We start from the raw sequence: 13,958 nt of genomic DNA, 5'->3' as shown, positions 1-13,958 counted from the left end.
GGAATTAGTTCAATTTAGGGGACAAAAAAATAAAATTTCATATTTTTGCAAATATGTCATTTTAAAGACATATTTTTTTCCTATAGAGCCCATGAAAATGAGGATTTACACACCAAAATGGATACCCCCGTTTCTCCCGTGTTCAGAAACATACCCATTGTGCCCCTAATCTTATGTCTGGATGCACAGCGGGACCCAAAATGAAAGGAGCAGTCGGTGTCTTTCAGAACATAAATTTTGCTTGAAGGCGTTTTAGGCCCCATAGCACTTTTGTAGAGCTCTTGAGTGGCCAAAACCAAAGAGAACCCCCACAGTGACCCCATTTTGAAAACTAGACCCCTTAACGAATTTATCTAGGGGTGTACTGACCATTTTGACCCCACAGTTTTTGAATGAATTCAAGCCAAGCAAAAGGAAAAAATTGTGATTTTCATTTTTTTATCAATTCTGTCATTTTAAAAACAGCTTTTTTTGTACAGCACACGCATGAATGAAGCCTTTCATCCCAAAATGGATACCCCTGTTTCTCCCGTGTTCAGAGACATACCCATTGTAGCCCTAATCTTATGTCTGGATGCACAATGGGGCCCAAAACGAAAGGAGTAGTCGGTGGCTTTAAGAACATAGATTTTCCTTGAAGGAGTTTTAGGCCCATAGCACTTTTGTAGAGCTCTTGAGCGGCCAAAATCAAAGAGAACCCCCACAAGTGACCCCATTTTGAAAACTAGACCCCTTAATGAATTTATCTAGGGGTGTACTGCCCATTTTGAGCCCACAGTTTTTGAATGAATTGAAGCAAAGCAAAAGGAAAAAATTGTGATTTTCGTTTTTTTGGCAATTCTGTCGTTTTTAAAACTGCTTTTTTGGTACAGCACACACATGAATGAAGACTTGCACCCCAAAGTGGATACCCCTGTTTGTCCCGTGTTCAGAGACATACCCATTGTGGCCCTAATCTTTTGTCTGGATGCACAACGGGGCGCAAAATGAAAGGAGTAGTCGGTGGCTTTCAGAACAGAAATTTGGCATGAAGGTGATTTAGACCCCATTGCACACTTGTAGAGCCCTTGAGCGGCCAAAACGACAGAGAACCCCCACAAATGATCCCATTTTGAAAACTAGACCCCCTAACGAATTAATCTAGGGGTGTACTGTGTATTTTTACCCTACAATTTTTGAATAAATCTAAGCAAAGCAGTAGGAAAAAAAATACAATTTTCATTTTTTTGGCAGTTGTATCAATTTAAAAACTGTTTTTTTTGTACAGCACACATAGGAATGAAGACTTTCACCCCAAAATGGATACCCCTGTTTGTCCCGTGTTCAGAACCATACCCCTAGTGGCCCTAATCTACTTAAAGGACACATGGCTAGGCCTATAATGGAAGGAGCACCCGTTGGATTTTAGGGTACAACGGAATAAATTCCAGGCCCCATTGCCCACTTATAGAGTCATTGAGCGTCCAAAACTATAAAGACCCCCACAAATATCCCCATTTTAAAAACTAGACCCCTTAACAAATTCATCTAGGGGTGTACTGCGTATTTTGACGACACAGTATTTGAATAAATTTCAGCAAAGCAAAAGAAAAAAATTACAATTTTCATTTTTTTGGCAATTTTGTCAATTTAAAAACTTTTTTTTTGTACAGTTTACATAGGAATGAAGACGTTCACCCCCAAATGGATACCCCCGTTTGTCCCGTGTTCAAAAACATACCCATTGTGGCCCTAATCTACTTACAGGAAACATGGCAAGGCCTGTAATGGAGGGAACACCAGTTGGATTGCAGGGCATAACTGAATAAATTCCAGGCCCCATTGCTAATTTGTACGGAATAAAAATTGACTCCCTAAAATCCCCCCCCCCCCCCACGCCCTTTTCGGCGTTCCCCAAATCTTAGATAAAAGTAATAATGTGAACTGTGTGGTATTTCCAAAGACGGGTAATTATGGAGGCTGGTTGGGATGGGCACATGGGGCAATAAAACCGGGTATCCCCCCTCCTCTCATGCTTTTTGGGAGTCATTTTTTGACCTCAGCGGCGGGGATGGGGTGTAAAAAGTGGCGCTCTGTGAGTCTCCGTAAGCTTGATGAGGTGCGGCGGTCTCACACAGAAGGCGCTCAACAAGGTGCTCCTGGAACTGCATGAAGGCGTGCGTTCCCGGGGCTTCTTGTAAATTGCGTATTACAGGTAGCGGTCTGAATAACGCCGGGCTCAGGCAGCCGTATGGGGAATCCGCTTGTAGAGGCCCGCAGCGGATCCCGGCTGTGAGCCCGGCTGTGACCCTGCGTACGGCCGCGTAATGTACTGCGCATAACTGCGTACTTACATGGGCGGTCATGCGCAGTACACTTTTTTTGTTGTTGTTTGTATTTCCCGCACCGTCGCTTAGCGATGACGCGGGTACCCGCAGCCGTATACAACGTAGTTGCGTATGGGCTGCGGGTATATCCATGACCATGGAGCACAATGGGCTCTATGTTGCGGATATCCGCGGTAAAATAGAACCTGCTGCGTTCTCTTTTCTGCGAGTGGATTACGCAATTCCAACCCGCTAATGTGAGCGGAATTGTGTAATCCAATGCGATTGATCTGCGTATTACCGCTAATCAAACGCATGCAGAATCCGTAATTCCTTTGCGGTCATGTGAGACCGGCCAAAGGTAGATCGCTACCATTTTTTCACGTGACCGGGGACCGCTCAACGAGGCCACCCGTCACTGCTCCAGGCTCTCGGTGACCGTTGGTCACCGAGAGCAAGGAGATATTAAGTTTCCTGGGCTCCCCGACTCCTGCGCATGTGTCCGGTGTTTTGCCAGCGGTCGCATGCGCAGAATACGGGAAAGTTCACGGAAGAAGATTGCGTCGGGGTGTAAATATGGAGGCCTCCGGTAAAAATTTTTATCTCCTCTCACCGATCGCATCAGTGAGGGGAGATGAAGCTTCACCTTTTTTTAACTTTTACGTGATCGCCATTATTCTTTGGATAACAGCGAACACGTGATCAGGAACTGCTCACTGCGGCCCTCCGTGAAATATCCAGGCTCTCGGCTAAGTTTTGTAGCCAGGAGCAGGGAGATTTTAAAAAATCACGGCTTTTGCGCATGCGCCTGCCACATTGGTGACGGGCGCGTGCGCAGAAGCTGGGGTGAGGTCCACGGATAAATCCGCAGGCCTTAGGTACGTCATTTCATCCTCCCTCACGGATATGATCCGTGGGGGGAGATGAAACGCAAGCTTTTTTTAACTTTTTAAAACTTTTTTTTTACTTTTTGCACTTTTTTTTTTACTTTACATGATCACTGTCATCCATTGGATGACAGTGATCATGTCCCTGGTGACATCCCTCTGCTCTTGGCTACACATGGCAGCCAGGACCAGAGCAATTTTGAATTTCCCGGGGCTCGAGCCCCTCTGTGCACGCGCCCGATGTCAATCATCGGGCGCGCATGCGCAGACGGGGATTTCGGGTCCCGGGACATCGGGACATCGCAGAGGACCGGGGGTGAGTATCTTCACCTCCCCTCATGGATCCGATCCATGAGGGGAGGTGAAACTTTACTTTTGTTTTACTTTTTAAACTTTTTCGCGATGGATAGCGGTGATCGCGGGCCCGGGGTCCGCTCACAGTGGTCCCCGGTAACACCTCCTGGTTCCCGGCTACCTTCAGGAGCCGGGAGCCAGGAGATTTTAAATTTGACGGGGACACCCGGGCTTTTGCGCGTGCGCGTGACGTCATCGTCAGGCGCGCATGCGCACAAGGCCGCCGGCGGGTCCCGGAGGACCAGATCTCCGGGGGACACCGCCGACAAGCCGTGTGAGTATTTTCAGCTGCCGTGATGGATCCGATCCATCATAGCAGCTGAATTACTACTTTTTAACACTGCTTTCTTTACTTTTTTGCGATCGGCGCTATTCATTTTATAGCGCCGATCGCAATGCCGGGGGGGACTGCCCGCATCCTGGGATGACAGCTCCATGCTGTCGGCTACCTGCGGGCACCGACAGCATGGAGCTGTCACGTCCTCAGGCCAGTGGGCATCAATCCAAAGAGGATGCATAAAACTACGTCCTCTAGGATTAAGGCCTCCTTCCCACGAACGGATTTCCGCCGCGTAATTCGCGGCGAAAATCCGCTGCGTTGCCCGCAGCTATTAGGTTCTATTGAACCTAATAGCACAATGCTCACGATGCGTAATTCCAGCGCGGAATTACGCACCGCGATTTCTCCCGTCCTCACCCGCAGCATGCTCTATTTTCTGCGGGTGAGGACGGGCTGTACGCACTGACGGCTTCCATTGCAGTCAATGGAAGCCGTCCGTTCATGCTATCTCCCGCTGTAACCAGCGGGAGATAGCGTGAAAAAACGCTTTCCCGCCCACCGCCGCGCGTCATATGACGCCAAATGACGCGGCCGGCCGCATCACGTGACACGGCCGGCCGTGCACGTGACACGGCCGGTGACGCGGCGGTGGTGGGCGGTGACGGGCGGTGACGCGGCGGTGGTGGGCGGGGAAGCGATTTCACGCTATCTCCCGCAGGTAAGTATAGGGGCTCTGGGGGGCGCCGTGACGGGCTTCACTGCGTAATATTACGCGGCGGACCCCGTCACGCTCGTGGGAAGGAGGCCTAAGGCCCACTTTCTGAGGACGTAGTTTCCCGATGGGGCTGTCGTTAAGGGGTTAAAAGGCAATTAAATGTTTCTGTTTATTTTTCCCCATTCCTTTTTATATGTTTTTCACAATAACAGAAAGCTTTCAATCTGCCCCAGTTCTCTTATGTTTCCATCTTTTTAACAGAATAAATAGAACAGAAGAATACTGAAAGCTTTCCATTTTTTGAAAATCTATTCAAATTAATAGAGAAAAAAGGCAAAAATTTAAAGGGAACCTGTCACCTCCCAAAAGCACCATAAACTAAGATCCTGCGTCACACAGAAATCTGACTTGCCATGGCGAGCTCTGCCATAGACTTCTATGGGAGAGTGCATGCACAGTCACCTGAAAAGAGTCAGGTTTTCATGCGGTGCTTGATCTTCACTGGGTGACAGCGGGCAAGAATAAAAAAATACATCACACAACTCCTTGCCACCTCTCCTAACAGCACCCTAACCTTTTATATTGCTGTGGGGAGGTGACAAGTTCCATTTAATTTCCTTTTTCTGTTCTAAAAACAGAACAAACAAAAGGAAAGACCCTATGCAGATGTGAAGGCGCCCTTACTCCCACATGCCAAAACTCCATCAAGAGGTTAGCTGACTTAAAGGGGTTGTCCCGCGAAAGCAAGTGGGGGTATACACTTCTGTATGGCCATATTAATGCACTTTGTAATGTACATTGTGCATTAATTATGAGCCATACAGAAGTTATTCACTTACCTGTTCCGTTGCTAGCGTCCTCGTCTCCATGGTGCCATCTAATTTCAGCGTCTAATCTCCCGATTAGACGCGCTTGCGCAGTCCGGTCTTCTCCCTTCTGAATGGGGCCGCTCGTGCTGGAGAGCTGCTCCTCGTAGCTCCGCCCCATCACGTGTGCCGATTCCAGCCAATCAGGAGGCTGGAATCGGCAATGGAACGCACAGAGCCCACGGTGCACCATGGGAGAAGACCTGCGGTCCACCGTGGGTGAAGATCCCGGCGGCCATCTTCGCAAGGTAAGTAAGAAGTCACCGGAGCGCGGGGATTCGGGTAAGTACTATCCGTTTTTTTTTTAAAGCCCTGCATCGGGTTTGTCTCGCGCCGAACGGGGGGGGCTATTAAAAAAAAAAAAAAAACACGTTTCGGCGTGGGACAACCCCTTTAAACTGGAAATGACCATAGATTATAAATCTCATTGGGACTGGGACTGGTGTAATTAGTGTCCATATCTGTACATTGCTGCAGAATGCGCTGGTGCTAAATAAGTGATTTGCAAAACTTACTAGTGCTATATAAGCAACAGTAAATAAATAATGATATGGCTACATAGTGCTAAGCATTACTACTAACTATGCTGCTATGTCACATTTACTGAACTAGTATACCATTGCATTACACACAAAGTACTGCAAGCAGTGCGCCTGCCGATAGGGATAATCTCCGAGATGACATCAATGGATATTTTGCTACTATAGTAATTCTTAAGCAAAATTCTAAAAACAAAATATACAAATATTGGCCATAATTTATGAATGTGTTTCTAACGGATTCGCGCCTAGAACTGCACTAGAATTAAGGTCGCACGGAGTTTTAGACAAATTTACAGAGTTTGCTCCAAAAAGTAGAAAAAGACTTAACAATCTCATCAATTTTTTCCCCCCAAAAGTGAGCGTGGCCAGCTTCTGTCTATCTCTCTGACACCTCTATGAAAGTGCTAGTATAAATTGGCGCTCATAAATCCTAATGATAGTTCGGCTAATCAAAGAGGCATTTACCGCTAATTTTTGGCAAACGTTCATTTTGGAACATTTTTTTTGCAGCATATCCAACTCTATGGATAGTTTTCTTTCTTGATTTTGCCCCCTTTTTTGTTTTAGGGCTCCTTCTCATAGATGTATTTGCGCAAACAAAATTTGTGCACTTAATACGCAAAGAATAAAATACATTATACGTGCACAAAGAAAAAAAAAGGTCTATTTTTGTGTGCTTTTGCGCACGCAGGGATCCCACAAAAATCTATTTGGTGGGCAAATGCACACTCAAATCACGTGCAAATGCGCAATTCCATGAAAAAAAGAACAGATTTGGACCTCATTAGGCTAAATAGCCTTTTAAATCACGGTGGGTCTTACGCCCATGTGAACATGATCTGCGTATGCAAAAAAGTACAGTAATATGCGCTGATACGTGCACAAAAGCGCCTCATTCACAGTACAAATACGTCACGCTGAAGCAAAGGCCTGTGTGAAGGACCCCTTTTACCATTATTTTGACTGTTGACTAATTATTTTATATTAGTACATGATGAAGAATAACATTTTTGGAGCAAAACAAATTTCTGTAGTGTTATACGTAAATTGGCACTCATTCGGGGAGAGCTGCCTGTGATTGGCTGAGCACGTCAGCCAATCACCAACAGCTCTCTCAGCAGGCGAGGATTTTAAATCCCCGCCTGATAAAAGATCAGCACAAGAGAGCTGGGAACAGCAGGAGAAGACGCGGCTGAGACCAGCAGTCGAAGGGAGGTAAGCATTGTATTTTTTTTGCTTTTACAGTACTTTTAATTGATTTTCAGGGAAGGGCTTATATTTAAAGCCCTTCCCTGAAATCAATTAGCAGCAGAATCAAATACCGCAGCTGACGTGTGATAGCTGCGGTAGAGAATTCAAGAATTCCTCTGCTGCATCTGTGGCAGATGTAGCAACAGGGAATTCTTAAAACTAGCGGGGGTGAAGGAAGCATCTGCTGAATTGCGGCAGATGTGTTCTTCATCCCCGCGGGGGGCACGGCAGCGAAGTAAGTCATTTTTTATTTTTTTTACACTAAAATGTTTCTTTTTCAAGGAAGGGCTTATATGAAAAGCCCTTCCCTGAAAAACAATGCAGGGGTGCCGTCAGACCATTGTTTTTCAATGCGTGCATTCCGAATGGTGCACGCATGTCCTATCTTTGCAGGCACACGCCTGTAAAGCACAGGCATGTGCATGCACCATACGGAATGCAATGCTGCAAATACCAGCGTGTTTTTTTTTGCGTGCATACACGTGCAAAACACGCTTGTGTGAAGCCACCCTTAGTATGTAAATCAAAATTTAATTTGTGGTCCAAAACATATTTAAAAAGACACAATGATGCATTTCTGGCGCATGCAGCACTGTTATGCAAAAACTGTCGCATTTTTGACGGTCCTTCCTATTTTTACTGCAGCGCATATTGTGCCAAATTTACAAGTCCATGCGCCGCTTTTGTAAATTCGGTGCAATTTAAGGTTGTCAAGTTCTGCAAAGAATTGGCGCGCTATACGCCAATATTCATAAATATTTCCCTTTTGTAATAAGGGACTCTGTGATGCCAGAAAAGGACCTTCCAAGTTTCCAACAACCTGAGTAAACGTCGGTGATACTATAGGATGGAACATATGGCGTTTTCTGAGACCACGAGGGATTGCGAACGCTGAATGACGCCTGCATCTTACCTTTGGTCATATATAATGTGCGGAAGATCGTAATTCACTAATCTCAATGGGACAATGTCCAGTGGAAAGTCCTGAACGTTCTACCTCCACAAAGGGTTAAGTAGTAGAGATGAGCGAACACCAAAATGTTCAGGTGTTCGTTATTCGAAACGAACTTCCCGCGATGTTCGAGGGTTCGTTTCGAATAACGAACCCCATTGAAGTCAATGGGCGACCAGAGCATTTTTGTATTTCGCCGATGCTCGCTAAGGTTTTCATGTGTGAAAATCTGGGCAATTCAAGAAAGTGATGGGAATGACACAGAAACGGATAGGGCAGGCGGGGGGCTACATGTTGGGCTGCATCTCAAGTTCACAGGTCCCACTATTAAGCCACAATACCGGCAAGAGTGCCCCCCCCCCCTCCCAACAACTTTTACTTCTGAAAAGCCCTCATTAGCATGGCATACCTTTGCTAAGCACCACACTAGCTACAACAAAGCACAATCACTGCCTGGATGACACTCCGCTGCCACTTCTCCTGGGTTACATGCTGACCAACCGCCCCCCCCCCCACAGCGCACACCAAAGTGTCCCTGCGCAGCCTTCAGCTGCCCTCATGCCACACCACCCTCATGTCTATTTAGAAGTGCGTCTGCCATGAGGAGGAACCGCAGGCACACACTGCAGAGGGTTGGCACGGCTAGGCAGCGACCCTCTTTAAAAGGGGCGGGGCGATAGCCCACAATGCTGTACAGAAGCAATGAGAAATATAATCCTGTGCCACCACCATCAGGAGCTGCACACGTGGGCATAGCAATGGGGAACCTATGTGCCACACACTATTCATTCTGTCAAGGTGTCTGCATGCCCCAGTCAGACTGGTAATATGTACCTTAACAGTAACCGCGTTGGTGGTAATGTGGTGGTGACTGCGGACCTAGTAGCACGGTTGTATTTTGTTGGTTTTCGGAATGCGGCCAGGATTAAGTGGGCCGTGGCGGGGGGATGGTGTGGGGGCTCTCTTGTTGTGTCGGTAAAGGTGAAATTCTTGGACTGCCACCAGACGAACCAATGCAAAGGCATTTGCCAAGAATGTTTTCCCTGTTGGAGGAGGAGGGGGATGTTTTTCAGGCACTACGTGTCCTCTCCACGTGTCCGTGGTTATATGCACCTTAACCGTAACCGCGTTGGTGGTAATGTGCTGGTGACTGCGGACCTAGTAGCACGGTTGTATTTTGTTGGTTTTCGGAATGCGGCCAGGATTAAGTGGGCCGTGGCGGGGGGATGGTGTGGGGGCTCTCTTGTTGTGTCGGTAAAGGTGAAATTCTTGGACTGCCACCAGACGAACCAATGCAAAGGCATTTGCCAAGAATGTTTTCCCTGTTGGAGGAGGAGGGGGATGTTTTTGAGGCACTACGTGTCCTCTGCACGTGTCCGTGGTTATATGCACCTTAACCGTAACCGCGTTGGTGGTAATGTGCTGGTGACTGCGGACCTAGTAGCACGGTTGTATTTTGTTGGTTTTCGGAATGCGGCCAGGATTAAGTGGGCCGTGGCGGGGGGATGGTGTGGGGGCTCTCTTATTGTGTCGGTAAAGGTGAAATTCTTGGACTGCCACCAGACGAACCAATGCAAAGGCATTTGCCAAGAATGTTTTCCCTGTTGGAGGAGGAGGGGGATGTTTTTGAGGCACTACGTGTCCTCTCCACGTGTCCGTGGTTATATGCACCTTAACAGTAACCGCGTTGGTGGGAAATGGCCTCGCCGCCATCATGCCTTTGGGAAGCCTCTGTTTCCACACCCCAGAGACATACCATTAGCAGCGGTATAGGCAGAGCCCAGAATTCGTAACATTTCAGCCGTAGCATTAGGACAGGCCCCACTAACATATCAGTAGCAGCATTATAGTAGGAGCGCAGTCTTCGTTCCATGTCAGCAATAGTAGCACTCAAGACAGGCCCCAGTAACAATTCCGAAGCAGCAGTATAGCGGGAGCGCAGTCTTCGTTCCATGTCAGCAATAGTAGCACTCAAGACAGGCCCCAGTAACAATTCCGAAGCAGCAGTATAGCGGGAGCGCAGTCTTCGTTCCACGTCAGCAATAGTAGCACTCAAGACAGGCCCCAGTAACAATTCTGAAGCAGCAGTATAGTGGGAGCGCAGTCTTAGTTCCATTTCAGTAGCCTTAGTATAGCCAAGGCCCAAGTTACATTTATGTAGCTAAAGTGTAGGCCAACCCCACACACCTTTCTGTACCATGAGTGCAGGCGAAGAACATACAAATTGCTATGATTACACTGTAGGTGAGGGCCCCAAAAAATTGGTGTACCAACAGTACTAATGTACCTCAGTAAAAATTGGCCATGCCCAACCAAGATGGCAGGTGAATCGCTTTGGTTAATGTGGCTTAAGTGGTAACTAGGCCTGGAGGCAGCCCAGTGTAACGAAAAATTGGTTCAAGTTAAAGTTCCAACGCTTTTAAGCGCATTGAAACTTATAAAAATTGTTCAGAAAAATTATTTGAGTGAGCCTTGTGGCCCTAAGAAAAATTGCCCGTTCAGCGTGATTACGTGAGGTTTCAGGAGGAGGAGCAGGAGGAGGAGGAGGAATATTAGACACAGATTGATGAAGCAGAAATGTCCCCGTTTTGGATGGTGAGAGAGAACGTAGCTTCCATCCGCGGGTGCAGCCTACGTATTGCTTACGTATCGCTGCTGTCCGCTGGTGGAGAACAGAAGTCTGGGGAAAACCAGCCTTTGTTCATCTTGATGAGTGTTAGCCTGTCGGCACTGTCGGTTGACAAGCGGCTACGCTTATCTGTGATGATTCCCCCAGCCGCACTAAACACCCTCTCTCCGACAAGACGCTAGCCGCAGGACAAGCAAGCACCTCCAGGGCATACAGCGCTAGTTCAGGCCACGTGTCCAGCTTTGACACCCAGTAGTTGTAGGGGGCAGAGGCGTCACCGAGGATGGTCGTGCGATCGGCTACGTACTCCCTCACCATCCTTTTACAGTGCTCCCGCCGACTCAGCCTTGACTGGGGAGCGGTGACACAGTCTTGGTGGGGAGCCATAAAGCTGGCCAGGCCCTTAAAGACTGTTGCACTGCCTGGGATGTACATGCTGCTCGATCTCCGCACCTCCCCTGCTACCTTGCCCTCGGTACTGCGCCTTCTGCCACTAGCGCTGTCGGCTGGGAATTTTACCATCAGCTTGTCCGCAAGGGTCCTGTGGTATAGCAACACTCTCGAACCCCTTTCCTCTTCGGGAATGAGAGTGGGCAGGTTCTCCTTATAGCGTGGGTCGAGCAGTGTGTACACCCAGTAATCCGTCGTGGCCAGAATGCGTGCAACGCGAGGGTCACGAGAAAGGCATCCTAACATGAAGACAGCCATGTGTGCCAGGGTACCTGTACGCAACACATGGCTGTCTTCACTACGAAGATCACTGCCAGGATCCTCCTCCTCCTCCTCCTCAGGCCATACACGCTGAAAGGATGACAGGCAATCAGCCGGTGTACCGTCAGCAGCGGGCCAAGCTGTCTCTTCCCCCTCCTCCTCATCCTCCTCATGCTCCTCCTCCTCTTCCTGTACGCGCTGAGAAATAGACAGGAGGGTGCCCTGACTATCCAGCGGCATACTGTCTTCCACCGCCCCCGTTTCCGAGCGCAAAGCAGCTGCCTTTATGGTTTGCAGGGAATTTCTCAAGATGCATAGCAGAGGAATGGTGACGCTAATGATTGTAGCATCGCCGCTCACCACCTGGGTAGACTCCTCAAAATTACCAAGGACATGGCAGATGTCTGCCAACCAGGCCCACTCTTCTGAAAGGAATTGAGGAGGCTGACTCCCACTGCGCCGCCCATGTTGGAGTTGGTATTCGACTATAGCTCTACGCTGTTCATAGAGCCTGGCCAACATGTGGAGCGTAGAGTTCCACCGTGTGGGCACGTCGCACAGCAGTCGGTGCACTGGCAGCTTAAAGTGATGTTGCAGGGTGCGCAGGGTGGCAGCGTCCGTGTGGGACTTGCGGAAATCTGCGCAGAGCCGGCGCGCCTTTACGAGCAGGTCTGACAAGCGTGGGTAGCTTTTCAGAAAGCGCTGAACCACCAAATTAAAGACGTGGGCCAGGCATGGCACGTGCGTGAGGCTGCCGAGCTGCAGAGCCGCCACCAGGTTACGGCCGTTGTCACACACGACCATGCCCGGTTGGAGGCTCAGCGGCGCAAGCCAGCGGTCGGTCTGCTGTGTCAGACCCTGCAGCAGTTCGTGGGCCGTGTGCCTCTTATCGCCTAAGCTGAGTAGTTTCAGCACGGCCTGCTGACGCTTGCCCACCGCTGTGCTGCCACACCGCGCGACACCGACTGCTGGCGACATGCTGCTGCTAACACATCTTGATTGCGAGACAGAGGAGGAGGAGGAGGGTGCTTTAGTGGAGGAAGCATACACCTCCGCAGATACCACCACCGAGCTGGGGCCCGCAATTCTGGGGGTGGGTAGGACGTGAGCGGTCCCAGGCTCTGACTAAATTCACCCAATGTGCCGTCAGGGAGATGTAGTGGCCCTGCCCGCCTGTGCTTGTCCATGTGTCCGTTGTTAAGTGGACCGTGGCAGTAACCGCGTTGGTGAGGGCGCGTACAATGTTGCGGGAGACGTGGTCGTGCAGGGCTGGGACGGCACATCGGGAAAAGTAGTGGCGACTGGGAACTGAGTAGCGCGGGGCCGCCGCCTCCATGATACTTTTGAAGGACTCCGTTTCCACAACCCTATACGGCAGCATCTCAAGGCTGATGAATTTTGCTATGCGGACGGTTAATGTTTGAGCTTGCGGGTGCGTGGCGGCGTACTTGCGCTTGCGCTCCAACAGTTGCGCAAGCGACGGCTGGACGGTGCGCTGAACTACACTGCTGGATGGGGCCGAGGATAGCGGAGATGAGGGTGTGGGTGCAGGCCATGAGGCGGTAGTGCCTGTGTCCTGAGAGGGGGGTTGCATCTCAGTGGCAGGTTGGGGCACAGGGGGAGAGGCAGCGGTGCAATCCGGAGGTGGTGAACAGCCTTCGTCCCACCTTGTGGGGTGCTTGGCCATCATATGTCTGCGCATGGTGGTGGTGGTGAGGCTGTTGGTGTTGGCTCCCCGGCTGAGCTTTGCGCGACAAAGGTTGCACACCACTGTTCGTCGGTCGTCAGGCGTCTCTGTGAAAAACTGCCAGACCTTAGAGCACCTCGGCCTCTGCAGGGTGGCATGGCGCGAGGGGGCGCTTTGGGAAACACTTGGTGGATTATTCGGTCTGGCCCTGCCTCTACCCCTGGCCACCGCACTGCCTCTTGCAACCTGCCCTGCTAATGCCCTTGACTCCCCCTCTGAAGACCTGTCCTCCTGAGTAAGCGTTGCACACCAGGTGGGGTCAGTCACCTCATCGTCCTGCTGCTCTTCCTCCGAATCCTCTGTGCGCTGCTCCCTTGGACTTACTGCCCTTACTACTACCTCACTGCAAGACAACTGTGTCTGATCGTCATCGTCCTCCTCACCCACAGAAAGTTGTTGAGACAGTTGGCAGAAGTCCCCAGCCTCTTCCCCCGGACCCCGGGAACTTTAGAATGGTTGGGCATCAGTGACGATAAACTCCTCTGGTGGGAGAGGAACCGCTGCTGCCCAATCTAAGCAGGGGCCCGAGAACAGTTCCTGGGAGTGTTCCCGCTCCTGAGCAGGTGTCATTGTAGTGGAGTGAGGAGGCTGGGAGGAAGGAGGAGCAGCAGACAGAGGATTCGGATTTGCAGCAGTGGACGGCGCAGAACTGCGGGTTGACGATAGGTTGCTCGAAGCACTTTCTGCCATTCACGACAGGACCTGCTCACACTGCTCA

At 49.7% G+C, this 13,958-nt stretch overlaps 1 protein-coding gene across 3 annotated transcripts in view; it reads right to left on the bottom strand.

The window, feature by feature from the left end:
- BAHD1 (bromo adjacent homology domain containing 1) overlaps positions 1 to 13,958 on the bottom strand; it is a 303,231-nt gene that overhangs the window by 79,970 nt on the left and 209,303 nt on the right. The window lies entirely within an intron of this gene.

Source organism: Eleutherodactylus coqui, unplaced genomic scaffold (assembly GCF_035609145.1).
Source record: "Eleutherodactylus coqui strain aEleCoq1 unplaced genomic scaffold, aEleCoq1.hap1 HAP1_SCAFFOLD_33, whole genome shotgun sequence".
Classification (NCBI taxonomy): domain Eukaryota; kingdom Metazoa; phylum Chordata; class Amphibia; order Anura; family Eleutherodactylidae; genus Eleutherodactylus; species Eleutherodactylus coqui.
This window is presented reverse-complemented; position numbering and strand designations above follow the sequence as displayed.